The sequence below is a fragment of the Panthera uncia genome, chromosome E1, assembly GCF_023721935.1.
Source record: "Panthera uncia isolate 11264 chromosome E1, Puncia_PCG_1.0, whole genome shotgun sequence".
In the NCBI taxonomy this organism is placed as follows: domain Eukaryota; kingdom Metazoa; phylum Chordata; class Mammalia; order Carnivora; family Felidae; genus Panthera; species Panthera uncia.
In genome coordinates this window covers 56,284,467-56,297,394 of record NC_064814.1, presented here as the reverse complement: position 1 = coordinate 56,297,394, position 12,928 = coordinate 56,284,467, and the positions used below count along the sequence as shown (strand labels likewise).

The window sequence follows — 12,928 nt, the reverse complement described above, 5'->3', positions numbered from 1 at the left end:
ATATGATCCGGCACTCGCGATTCTGGGTATAAACCCAAAGGGAATGAAATCACACTCTCGAAAAGGTAGCCGCACCCCCGTCTTTACGGCGGCATTATTCACAATAGCCAAGGAGAGGAAGTGAACCAAATGTCCATTGATGGATGAATGGATAAAGGAAATGGGGTGCGTACATACAATGGCGTATTCTTCAGCCTTACAAAGGAAGGAAACCCTGCCACTTGCAACAGTGTGGATGAGACTAGAGGACACAATGCTAAGAGAAGCCAGACGCACAAAGATAAAAACGACGCGATCTCACTCCCATGTGGCATCTTAAAAAGGTGAGTGGTGGTGGCCAGGGGCTGGGGGAAGGGGGGAAGGGGGAAATGGGAACAGGTTGGTCACTTACAGTTATGAGATGAACAGATTCTGGAGACCCGATGTACAACACGGGGACTAGAGTTGATAATGATGTATTGTGCGCTTGAAATTGGCCAAGGGAACAGATTTCGCCTGTTGTCACCACACACATGTGAGGTGATCGATCTGTTAATTAGCTTGATGGGGGCAATCATTTCGCAGCGTATACATATATCAAATTATTGTGTTGTGCACATTAAAAATTTTGTTTTCTTTATTTAAGTACCTCCATACTCAACGTGGGGCTCAAACTCATGACCTCTGAGATCAAAAGCCCCATGCTCTTCTGACTGAGCCAGCCCGGTGCCCCCATGCTGTATATCTTCAATATATATATAATTTAATCTGTCGATCATACTTTAATAAAGGTGGGGAAGCAAGAAAGAGTTAATGCAAGATTCAGGATGGTGATCACTGTGTGTTGGGGCTGTCAGGGAAGCTGGTTGGTGAGAGGCACGTAGGTAGACACGAGTTCTAATCAGTGTTTTCTTATTTTTTATTTACTTTTAATTTTTTTTACTTTTATTTTTTTACTTTTTTTTTTTAACATTTATTTATTTTTGAGACAGAGAGAGACAGAGCATGAACGGGGGAGGGGCAGAGAGAGAGGGAGACACAGAATCGGAAGCAGGCTCCAGGCTCTGAGCCATCAGCCCAGAGCCTGACGCGGGGCTCGAACTCACGGACCATGAGATCATGACCTGAGCCGAAGTCGGACGCTCAACCGACTGAGCCACCCCAGCGCCCCTATTTTTAGTTTTTTAAATGTGTATTTTTTTTTTTTTTTTGAGAGCGACAGAGTGTGAGTGGGGGAGGGGCAGAGAGCGAGGGAGAGAGAGAATCCCAAGCAGGTTCTGAGCTGTCAGCACAAAGCCAACACGGGGCTCGAACCCACAAACTGTTGAGATCACGACCCGAGCCCAAGTCGGGCACTCAACCGACTGAGCCACTCAGGCTTCCCTTAAAAAGAAAAGCTTTAAAAAAAAAAAAAAAAAAAGAGACTGGAGAAACATTCTTTTTAAGATCTGGAATGAGACAAGTGTGACCTCTGTTGCCTCCATTCTCCAAGAAAAAAGCCTGCTCAGACTCCTTCGTGACCTTTATGTGAATTGCGCGACAGAGACACCAGAATGCCAGACTCCCACAAACCCTAAATGCCTCCTCTGCTGGCAAGTTCTGAAAAAGATCCCATTTGTGAAAGGCAGGAAAGGACATTGGGAACTTGAGAAGCAGAAGGGTGACTTCGGGAAGAAGCCACGCCCCCTGCCAAGCAGGCCTCTGCCGGGTTCCCACGGAAGGCACCACAAATGTGATCTTGTCTACTCTGTGTCCAAATTTCCAAAATTGCAACATCAGACGCGAATCCTTTTTGGAAGCAGAAAAAGAGAGCCAGGGTTCCGAGGGGCGGCCGCAGTTTGACATTTTCCTCTCCGCCGTATCTGAGTCTATCTTCATACTGTGTTTTGACTTTTAGTACGGCTTGTAAATTTTTGTCCGCAAGCCAGACAGCAGGCGCGGGGTGAAAGAGACGGCTATAAATAGACCTTTAGTGATGCGCCCGCCAGGTGTGGGGGAGGGGAGCCCTGTTAGCGAGCCTGGGTTCCCTGGGCTGTAAGCTTCACAGGTGCTTCTCAGTTACTGTTTTTAACTGGAGTTTCATTTGTTCCTTGATTACTTTTTAAGTTTTATTTATTTAATCTCTATGCTCAGCATGAGGCTCCAATTGATGACCTCAAATTCAAGAGTCAGATGTTCTACCCCCTGAGCCAACCGGGCGCCCCAAGTTTGTTTGTTCAAAAAATTGTTTAAATGTTTATTTTTGGGGCGCCCGGGTGGCTCAGTCGGTTGGGCATCCGACTTCGGCTCAGGTCATGATCTCGCGGTCGGTGAGTTGGAGCCCCGCATCGGGCTCTGTGCTGGCAGCTCAGAGCCTGGAGCCTGTTTCAGATTCTGTGTCTCCCTCTCTCTCTGACCCTCCCCCGTTCATGCTCTCTCTCTGTCTCAAAAATAAATAAACGTAAAAAAAAAAAAAAATGTTTATTTTTGAGAGACAGAGCATGAGTGGGGGAGGGGCAGAGAGAGAGAGAGAGAGAGAGAGAGAGAGAGAGAGGGAGACACAGAATCCGAAGCAGGCTCCAGGCCCTGAGCTGTCATCACAGAGCCTGACGCGGGGCTTGAACTCACGACCTGGAGATTAAGAGTGGCATACTCTAGCCACCCTGGAGCCTAGTTGACCCACATGTATTACACACATTAGTTTCAGGTGCAGCAAGCTTCCCGTTCTTTCTCCCCCTCGGGAGGGCCAGAACCACTAGGGAGGGCTGGGAGTGGGTATTTCCCTCCTGCCAGGTGAGTTAGGTTGTGATTACATTTCAGTAGGTTAGGCTCTGGTAAAATAGCTTCTCTGGAGGCCAGGCCTTGGCAAGAAGGACGGAATGTTCCGGATATATTTCAAAACGGCTACTTTTCCCTCCCCTGCGAGGCGCAGAGGGGGATTTCCTCCCCATCTTCACTGTAAGAACCTAGTGGGGCTCTTGGAGGGGGGCTCGAACTCGCAATCCCGAGGTCAAGAGTTGAGTTCTCTTCCCGCTGAGCCAGCCGGGCGCCCCTCTCCCTGGGGTTTTTAACTCTCGGACTTGTCTACACTGAGCCCCCAGCAATTCCTCAAGAGCCACTCAGTTGCCCCCCAACCTGATGGAGGTTTCTGCTCTGGTAAGTTGTAATTCTTAAAAAAAAAAAAAATTTTTTTTAATGTTTATTAGAAAGAGAGCGAGGGAGGGGCAGAGAGAGAGAGGGAGACACAGAATCCGAAGCAGATTCCAGTCTCCGAGCTGTCAGCGCAGAGCCCGACCCCGGGCTCGAACTCACACACCGTGAGATCGTGACCTGAGGGCAGAAGTCAGACGCAAGTTGTAATCCTTTGTATCTGCCCGCCTGTCTCTCCATTTCGGGATGACAGCAGCTTGCTGCCGTGACCTCAGTTCTCAGATGAGTCTAAGAGTTGTCGATGTTTGCTCTGTTCGGCTTTCTACCTGTTAGGCTGGAGTGACAACCCCCAAGCTCCTTAACACGCAGGACGGGAAACTGGAAGTCTCTCTCTCTCTCTCTCTTTTTGAATGGCAGCTTCACCGACACGTAACCCGTATCCCATCAACTCTGCCCTTTTGGGGTGTTAAGACTTGGTGATTTTCAGCATATTCACAACGTTGGGCGCCCGTCACCACCAGCCAATTTCAGAACATTTTTATCATCCCAGGAAGAAACTCCATGCGCAATCGATTCCCTATTCCCCCTTCTCCCAGCCCTAGGCAACCGCTCTTCCTGTCTCTATGGATTTGCCTGTTCCAGAAGTGTGATATAAATGGAATCGTAATATGCGGCCTTTTGGGTCTGGTTTCTTTCACGATGTTCTCAAGGCTCACCTATGTTGTGCCCGCATGAGGACTTCGTCCCTTTTTATGCTCAAATCATACTCCGTTGTAGGGCCCCACCGCGTGTTACGTATCCTTTCGTCAGTTGATGGACATTTGGGTTGCTTCTGTTTTTTGGTGGTTGTGAATAATGCTGCTTTGAACATTCCATGTGCAGACTTTTGTGCAAACATGTTTTTAATTTCCTCGGGTAGACACCGGGGTGTGGAATTGCTGGGTCGTACGGAAGCCTGTAGTTAACATTTTGAGGAACTGTGTTCATTGGCCGTTTTCACATCTTCTTTAGAGAAATGCCTGGGAAAATCTTTTGCCCATTTTTTTCTCCTTCCCTGTCCATCTTTTTTAATGTTCGTTTATTTTGAGAAAGAGAGCGGGAGAGCGTGCGAGCAGGGGAGGGGGAGAGAGAGAGAGGGAGATGGAGAATCTCGAGCAGGCTCCGCACAGAGCCCCATGTGGGGCTCGATCCCACAAGTCATGAGATCATGACTTGAGCCAAATCAAGAGTTGGTCGCTTGACCGACTGAGCCGCCCAGGCACCCCAAATTTTTTTTGTCTTTTGATTTTTCCCTAAGTAACCTCTACGCCCAATGTGGGGCTTGAACTCACAACCCCAAGATCAAGAGTTGTGAGTTCAAGTCAGCCCCACACTGGACATACAGCTTACTTAAAAAAAAAAAAAAAAATCACATGCTGTACCCACTGATCCAGCCATGTGTCCCTGATTTGAAAGAGGAGGACGCCTGGTGGGTGTCTAGGGAAAGCTTGCCCCAGGCCAGTGGTTCTCAGCCAGTGGTGATTCTGCCCTCTTACCCCAAAGGGGTGATTTTTGCCAATGTCTGAAGACCTGTGTTTGCTTGTCACCACTGAGGCTGGAGGAGAGTCTAGTAGGGAGGGGCCCTTGACATCCTACAACGCACAGGACGGCCCCCACAACAAGGAATCATCTGGCCCAAAGAGTCAGTAGTGCCCAGGTTGAGATACTCTGGCCTAGTGCAGGGAACAGCCGGTGCAAGGGGCCTGTGGCTCACGTACCTGGTGCTTGCAAAACTGCTGAGAGCCCGCAGGGCTGGAGGGAGACAACAGCAGCCAAGTTCGGAGGGGATGGGCCACCCGACCTAGGGCAGGGAGGCCCTGTGAGGACTTTTACGGCGGCGCTCTTTGTGACAAGAGGAAGGACCTGAAGTCGGGGAGTGATGTCATCTCACAGAATGTTTTAGAGGCTTAGCTGGCTGCTGGGTCGGGAACAGGCGGGGAGACAGAGCTGTGTCAGTGGAGGGACAGGAGCCACAGGAGGCCAATGATGGGACCCCAGGAGCCAGCCGGCCGCCTGTTTGGAGTCTTCTCTCCCCTGAGGACCTCACCTCGGGCTCCAGAGTTTGAAAAACGGCAGCTGTCAGCTTGGACTTAGCCTTCCCCCCCTCCAGACCTCCAATCCTGCAGGCCCTCGCCTTCAACACACAGCCCGCCTCTGATCCCTCCCACGTAAGCTACAAACAGCCCAAATACACAAAACTGCGCTTCAACCCCGGAAACTCCGGCTGGGGTCCCCTCTCAGTGCAAACCTTCTGCGCCCTTGAATTCCTCTATGATGAAGGGCCCTAGGGTTCCCGCCATCTCCCAGAAGCATGCGTTCCTTTTGCAAGTAAAACAGAAGGGGAGAATTTTAAATATTTGACCAAAAAAACCCAAACAGCAACAACAAACTGATCAGATCTACTAGATAACACCCTCCCACCGGCCCCGGGGCGGGGGGGCCTTTGGGTACCACCTGCCCCCAATATCTGCCACCTTCTCCCCTTGGGGTCCAACCGCTGCTTTCCCACCTGTGCCCAGACTGTCCTAACCGGCCTGTGAGATCTGCACGGCGGACCCCTCCCCCTCCCTGCCTCCCTCTGCTGGTGGGGGTGGGGGTTCTGCTCCCGGGGGTGCAGGGAGTTCAGCCTGACTCTCCCCGCCCCCCTTGATCCTCCCCCTGGGCTTGAAGTGCCATGTATTTAAAATATCGCTTCTACCCTCAGCCTGGCTGCAGCCCGGAACACCCGGGGTGCCAGCCAGATCTCGCAGAGGACAGCGCCTTTGTCTGCAATGCCTTCCTCCCCCGGGGTCCGCGGCTCCCTGTCCGTGCGGCACCCACGTCCACCCAGAGGCCTGAGCCGGCCAGAGCCCGCCTCCGCCTCCGCCTCCGGGACGGCGTCCAGGTCGTGCGCTGTGCGGGTTCAGGCCGAATGCGCCTCCAGGCAGCCCACACCCTCCGTTCCCACCGCCTCCCACTTTGCCTAAACTGCCAGCATTCCCCACCCGGCCAGCTGCGGGGCCTCTAACCCGGCTGCTTTGCTTCGCGTGATCTTTGTCGGATCAAGTCTCCTCCCTCCCGGGCTCCCAGCCGGTTTAATGGCTTCCCTCTGTCCTCAGGGTAAACTCCGAGCTGTTGAGGACGGTCTGAAGGCGGGCAGTTCCCTCATCGTGACCCCAGGGGGGGCCTTCATCTGCCATCTGGGGATGCTCTTCCCCACCCCACCCCATATATTATCTAGGTTAACATATTTCTTACCGGTTTTTCAAATTTTTTTAATTGTAGGGGGCGCATGGGTGGCTCGGTCGGTTGAGTGCCGGACTGGCTTACAGCTCAGGTCACGATCTCACAGTTGGTGAGTTGTTGAGTTCGAGCCCTGCGTGGGGCTCCGTGATGACCATGGAACCTGCTTGGGATTCTCTCTCTCTCTCTCTCTCAAAATAAATTTATAAAATATTCTAAATTGTGGTAAGACATGCATAACATAAAATTTATCACTGTACCCATTTTTTATCTCAACCATTTAAAAAAAATTTTAATGTGTTTTTTGTTTTTGTTTTTGTTTTTTTGAGAGAGAGACAGAGACAGAGACAGAGTACAAGCAGGGGAGGGACACACAGAATCCGAAGCAGGCTCTAGGCTCTGAGCTGGCAGCACAGGGCCCGACGTGGGGCTCGAACCCGTGAACCCCCGAGATCATGACCTGAGCCACCCAGGCGCCCCCGCCATGCTGTTTTCTATAGCAGCTGCGCCCTTTTATGTTCCCACCATCAGGGCACAAAGGTCCCACCTTCCCTGCCTCCCTGCCTCCCAGCCAACACTTTTATCTCGTGGGTCTTTTGTAGGTTTCCAATGGGTGTGAGGCGGTATCTCACTGTGGTTTTGATTTGCATTTTCCTAATGACTAGAAATCATTGCCAAGCTTTCTCCCTGGTGTGTTTTCCTCCAAGAGTTTTAGAGTCGTAGCTGGGAATGTTCATAAACTTCTCTCTCCCTGGCTAAATCCAATTCCAGTTTTGCTGCGTGACGAATTTCCTTCCCGGGAGGCCATGTTGCCACTTGCCCTGTGACATTTTCTCATGGCCCACACAGTACATCCTTCCCTTCGTGGCCCTTTGCACGAGTGCGCTGAGGTTTTTTAATTGGCGGGCATTTATGGTCTTGAAGATAGGAGTCTCTTGTTCTCGACAACTAACACCCAGTACGGCACCTGCTACCTCCCGGGTACATTTTTGTTGAGTGAATGGACGGCTGAATGAATGCATGAGTCAAGTCAATGGGACAGACAACCACAGGGGGAGGGTAAAGTCTGTGGTCAGAAAGAGGAGAAATCTGAGCTAAGCCTTGAAGACCAGGAAAGGTTTGGAAAGAAAAGAAGTTTGGAAAGGACTTCTGGCCGGAGGGAACAGCACAGCCACGGAGATGACAATGAGCAAGGCCATCTGACATCAATAGGTGGCCAGCCTGGCAGGAGCAGGGCGAAGGGGGCTGGGCGGTCCCGCCTGCCCTGGGCACATGAGTCTGACCAGAGGGATTAGGGGAGCCAGCGAGGGGTCAGATCCACCCTGTGACAGACTAAGATGCTGCTTCTTGGGGCGCCTGGGTGGCTCAGTCAGTTGAGCCTCGGACTTCCGCTCCGGTCCTGATCTCACAGTTCATGAGTTCGAGCCCTGCCTCAGGCTCTGTGCTGACGGCTCAGAGCCTGGAGCCTGCTTCGGATTCTGTGTCTCCCTCTCTCTCTGCCCCTCTCCTACTCATGCTCTGTCTCACTCTCTCTCAAAAATAAATAAATAAGCCAACAAATTTTTGTAAAATGCTGCTTCTGGAAGATTCTCTGGCAGCAGGGTGCAGGATGGCTGTGAGTGGGGGAGGGGAGGAGCTGGAGATACAGAGGCCAGCATGGAAACCTCTGCTCCTTTGAAACCTTTTCCACACTGAGAACCAAGCTCGTTTCTTTCTTTTTTCTTTTCTTTTCCTTGCCTTTCTTTTCTCTTTTCTTTCCTTTTCTCTTTTCTTTCCTCTTTCCTTTCCTTTTCCCTTTCCTTTCCTTTTCTCTCTTAATGTTTATATTTTAGAGAGAGAGAGAAAGGCAGTGCATGAGTGGGGGGTGGGGGGAGAGAGAGACACAGAATCCGAAGCAGCTCCAGGCTCTGAGCCGTCAGCACGGAGCCTGATGTGGGGCTCGAACCCTCGAACCCACGAGCCCTGAGATGACCTGAGCCGAAGTCGCCCAACCGACTGAGCTCCCCAGGCGCCCCCCAAACCTGTTCCTTCAGCGCTGTGGCCTTTCAAGCTTTTGCAGACCTCTTTGGTGATTCAGCTCTTTGCTGGTTCTGTCCCTGTCGCCTGCCGCCCCCCCACCCCGCACCCTCCCAGTGGGATGCGTGGCGGGCCTGGAACGACAGGTCAGGTGGATGGATGCTTTAACACAGGGGTTTTTTCAGCTCCCTGCAAAACGGGGCCTGTCCTTCTGTGGCACTTTAAGAGAGAAGCCTGAAAGGTTTCCTCAGAATAAAGCCTGGCCGGGCAGGACACCGGATACGTTCCTTGTATTCAGCTACCATTTCCTGTGTGTGAAAACCGTACGAGCAAATTGCCTCTTACAGCTCCTTGCATGCGAGTGAGGGCTCAGCAAATGAGTGTTAGCGGGAACAGTGCCTCACGAATTGGCTGACTAGCCCAAGCATGACTCAAGAACATAAGAATAGAAGCAAACCTCAGCATCCAGCAAAACCCCGGGGACAACGCTGCCATCGGTGTGGACATTTGGTGTTCAATGGCGACCCAAGGTCTAACCACCACGTCTGGGGCATTAGGAGATGGAGCTTTGCACCCTCGCTGGAGGCCTCAAAGCCAGAGATTTGCTTTCCCAGCATCCCTTGCAGCTGAATGGGGGGGGGGGGCACATGACATAATCCATCCGTCTTGGGGCCAGTGGCGCCCTCCAGAGTCTGGGGCCAGTGGTGCTGGCCTTCCTGGCTGTGTGTCTGTCCTGCCAGGCCTGTGGCAGGTGTGTCCTCATCAGGGCAGATCGGCAGTGAGCTTTGGCCCCTGTCCATGCTGCAGGTTTCTTATCCAGCCTTTCTGGTGGTTCCAGAAGCTACCTCTGGCCTTCCAGTAAACTCCTTTCCTGCTGAAGATTACCGGGGCGCTTTTGAATTGTAAAAACTCTCATGGTTCCAGCACAGACAAGAACTTGAAAGTGAAAAAAAAAAACAAAAAAACTTGAACTCGAGCTGGAGGCTTTTAGTCCTGCTGGTCTGAGGGCCATGCATCGGTTTAGGGCCTAGACTCCATCCAGGGGCCCCCTCCAGTGGAGCGTGAGCAGGACCCCGAAGCTGCAGGGACAGGCAGAGAAAGCCTCACCAGCAGCACATCCTGAAACGCGAATTCTCCTTCCAGCCACGCAGAATCAGAAACCCTGGGGAGAAGGCCCAGCAGCTGGTGTTTTCACAGGCCCTCTAGTGATGCACATGCCCCCCAAAATGTGCCCTAGCGCCTCAAGGAGGAGCCATGTGCTCCAGAAAAAGCAACAGACACAAATCAGAGACCCTCGGGGCGCCTGGTGGTTCAGTGGTTAAGCATCAGATCCTGGCTCAGATCATGATCTCGTGGTTCATGGGTTCGAGCTCCTGATAGAGTTTGGCACTGACAGTGCAGAGCCTGCTTGGGATTCTCCCTCGGCCTCTCCCCCACTGGCAGGCCCTTTCTCTCTCAAAATAAATAAACTTAAAAAAAAAAAATCAGGGACCCATTTCTAGCCCTTGACTCATTGGCCTTGTACACGTTTGCCTTACCTCTGAATCTACTCTTTCATTTGGAAAATGGGCATCATTGTATCACCAGAGAAGTTTTTCTAAGGATTAAATTAAATAATACTGGGGTGCCTGGGTGGCTCCGTCGGTTGAGTGACCAGCTCAGGTCATGATCTCGCAGTTCGTGGGTTCGAGCCCTGCATCGGGGTCTGTGCTGATGGCTCAGTGTCTCCCTCTCTCTCTGCGCCTCCCCTCCTCTGTCTCTGTCTTTCAAAAATAAATAAATATTTGAAAAAAAATTTTAAATTAAATAATACTGTATCCATACAGTGCCCGGCACTCGGCAGGGAAAAGCAAAAAAGAAGGGAAAAGAAGGGAAAAGCAAAAAAGAAGGGAAAAGAAGGGAAAAAAAAAAAAAAGAAAAAGAAATATCCTGCCTACTAGACGCGAGCACAAGATGAGGTGGGGCTCACTGTGGGCTTGCTGTTTAGCAGCCCCTGGGCTCCTCCCGAGCACGGGAACCGTGCATTAACACTGGGGACCAGCAGTGACCTGGCAGATATGTTCTCTGCCCTTGAGGCTGCTTGTAATTTCATTTTCCACTCCTTCAGACCTGACTAGACCGCTTATATTTCTACAATGGAACATTTATATATCGGTATGGACATAAATATGCTTATATACATTTATAACTACAAAACTCTCTTTCTCCATCATATATATACATTTGTCTCTCTCTGTGTTAAATACGTATATGTGTAGAGGCGCCTGGGTGGCTCAGTCGGTTAAGCGTCCAACTCTTTTTTTTTTTTTTAATGTTTTATTTATTTTTGAGACAGAGAGAGACAGAGCGCGAGCAGGGGAGGGGCAGAGAGAGAGAGGGAGACACAGAATCCAAAATAGGCTCCAGGCTGTTAGGTCGTGGGACCACGACCGGAACCAAAATCAGGAGTCGGACACTCAACCGACCGAGACACCCAGGCACCCCCCTCCTGCCCCCCCCCCAATTCCTTTTCTACCGAAGAAGCTGTTGGTAGCAGTTTCTTTTTTTTATTTTTTTTTTTTAACGTTTATTTATTTTTGAGACAGAGAGAGACAGAGCATGAACGGGGGAGGGGCAGAGAGAGAGGGAGACACAGAATCCGAAACAGGCTCCAGGCTCTGAGCCGTCGGCACAGAGCCCGACGCGGGGCTCGAACTCACGGCCCGCGAGATCGCGACCTGAGCCGAAGTCAGTCGCTCAACCGACTGAGCCACCCAGGCGCCCCATGTTGGTAGCAGTTTCTTGTGTCTCCTTCCAGACGCACAGGCTGTGCCCGCACAAGAGTGTAAGACATGTGTGCGTTCCACGTTTTTGTTTTCCACTTTGCCGTGTACGTGAGAGCTTGTTTCTAAAATGGTGCACGTGTACGTTAGGTTTTGTCTGGTTTCTCTACCACAAACAGTTGTACAATGAAAAAACACACTGTTTTAGAGTGGGCCGCGAGGGGACCCCGGCTCTCCGCTCCCGCAGAGTGCTGCCCCCACCCGGGTCGGATTTCTTTCCAGCTCGTTTTCCCTTCCGAGACCCAAGGGGCTGGGTGGTCCACCCAAGGCCTTGCCAAAGTCCAGAAGCCAGTGGAGCCCGGAATCCAGGTTCCTCGTTTACCAGCTCACCTCTGGCCACGAGGTGAATGGCTGTTGGCCATACAGGCTTTTGATTTTTTTTTAAACTAATTTCTGCATTTACATTTGACTTCCCTAAATGGTCTGAGGCGGCTGCCATTGAGGTATCGGGAGGTATGTCTGCTTTTACCACATTCTCTCCTGCATACAGGGGGGCCCGGATGGTCTGGCCCATCAGAGCCAAGCTAGGACGGAGAGAAGCTGTCAGCTCGGGGCCAAGGCTACGGCAGGTGCCAAGGGCCAGGGGCCGACACGGCCAAGTCTGAGCTTCAGGCCAGAAGGCCAGAGGGTAGACTCACCTCCTGGCCCCCTCCTGACACCCAGTTCTTGTCTGGGCTCAATCTTCCTTACTTTGCGACACGTATGTGATGGATGGAGAGCTGGGACAAAAGTTAAACCGTGTGACCCAGGAATCTCTGAAACAGAGAAGGTGCAAAAGCCAAAGAAGCCGATGAAAGGCAGGCGACTGCCCACCGGGCCTTGAAATGCTGACCCCGCCTCCTCGCTCACGACATCCTCCCTCGTCTTCAAAGCTGGGTCCTCTTTCCCCTGTGGAAAGGAATGGAAGCTTCGAGGAGAGACGAGGTCTGAATTCTGGTGCCTTCACTTCCAGCTTGTGGCATCTGAGCAAAATCACTTGTCTAATGCAGCAGATGTCCACGGGATACCTGCCGTGGGTAAGGCACTTGGCCGGGTTCGGGGACACAGAGGCAAATAGGTCACAGTTCCCGCACCCAGGAAGCTGACAGTAGGACGGCGGGGTGAGTGACATGATGGGGATGGCGAGGGTCGGGCTGAGCGTGGGCAGCACAAGGCAGGGGGAGGCCCTAACCAGGGAGAGCACGGGCAGAGCCCCTGAAAGGCCCCTTGGGGCACTCCCTGGGACCGGCCGAGGAAAAGCAGCCGTTCATCCAACAAATACACAAAGTGCCTACCGCGCACCAAGCAAGGCGCTCGAGACACAAGGGTGCTCAAGGCAGACATGTCCCCGGCGCTCAGGGAACTTGACATTCAAGTGAGGGAGACGGTAATATAAACTGTGGTAAACAGTGGTAGAAACACAGTGTCGTGAATAGGCATATGGGGGAGGGGATGCGAACACGGGGCGGGTGATGAGGAGGAACCTGGAGGTGTCGGACCAGGATCACAGGTGACATTACACTTTTATTATACGATATTTACATATCCTACCTCTGTCTGACAAAGGAGCCTACAGTCGGTGACACTTCCAGGAGAACTGAGTTCTGTGACCTTGGCTTCTCAATAACCTTGTCCGTGACGGGAAACAGAGTTCCTCGAAGAAATGGCTGCTGATCCCAGAGCTGGTGCTGCAGAAGGACGAAGCGTGCCTAGAACATTGTATGGTGACAGAAGAGAGAAGG

The 12,928-nt window shown here is 51.8% G+C and overlaps 1 non-coding gene across 1 annotated transcript; it reads right to left on the bottom strand.

Moving 5' to 3' along the window:
- Positions 1 to 11,059: 11,059 nt before the first annotated feature.
- On the bottom strand, positions 11,060 to 11,144 carry TRNAR-UCG (transfer RNA arginine (anticodon UCG)). The gene has a single exon. It is a non-coding gene; the product is annotated as a tRNA-Arg (tRNA).
- Positions 11,145 to 12,928: the final 1,784 nt, after the last annotated feature.